Genomic DNA, 873 nt, shown 5'->3' with positions numbered 1-873 from the left:
GGGGGGGGGGGGGGGGGGGGGCGAGGTGATGTCCGGACCTCCTGACTCCGGGTGCTGTCTACGGAGTTTGCACGTACTACCTGCGAACGCGCGGGTTTTCTCCGGGTGCTCCGGTTTCCTCCCACATCCCAAAGACGTGCAGGTTTGTAGGGTGATCGGCTTCATTAAAGATGATAAATCATCCCTAATAGTGTGTAGGATAGTGTTAGTGTAAGGGGCGATCCCTGGTCGGCACAGACTCGGTGGGGAGGAAGGGTCTGTTCCCGCGCTAGATCTCGAAACGAAACTGATCGGGAATGTGAGGCCGAGCGGGGTCCTGTTCCTGCACTCTGCGTCTTGGCGCGACACTGAGTCTCCGTCTACGTCTGTAGCGTTGCAGGTTACTTTGTTCGAAGCGGGACCCATGTCATCACCAATCTGTACGGAGCTAACCAGGACGAGACCAAATGGACCGACCCCACCCGGTTCAGACCAGGTAATCCTCACAGGGCCGAACTGATCATAGGTCACAGGTTAGTTCATGATCGATGATCATTTGGGACGGATCGGATAGATGTCAGATCAGGTTTAAGGAAGGACATTCTTGCTATTGAGGGAGTGCAGCGTAGGTTCACTGAAGAAGGGTTTCGGCCCGAAACGTCGAAACGTCGCCTATTTCCTTCGCTGCTGCTGCACCCGCTGAGTTTCCCCAGCAATTGTGTTTACCTTAGGTTAATTCCCGGGATGGTGGGACTGACATATGCTGAGAGAATGGAGCGGCTGGGCTTGTATACTCTGGAGTTTAGAAGGATGAGAGGATATCTTATTGAAACATACAAGATTATTAAGGGATAGGACACGCTAGAGGCAGGAAACATGTTCCCGATGTTGGGG

The sequence above is a fragment of the Amblyraja radiata genome, unplaced genomic scaffold (genome assembly GCF_010909765.2).
Source record: "Amblyraja radiata isolate CabotCenter1 unplaced genomic scaffold, sAmbRad1.1.pri scaffold_657_ctg1, whole genome shotgun sequence".
Classification (NCBI taxonomy): Eukaryota; Metazoa; Chordata; class Chondrichthyes; order Rajiformes; family Rajidae; genus Amblyraja; species Amblyraja radiata.
This window is presented reverse-complemented; position numbering follows the sequence as displayed.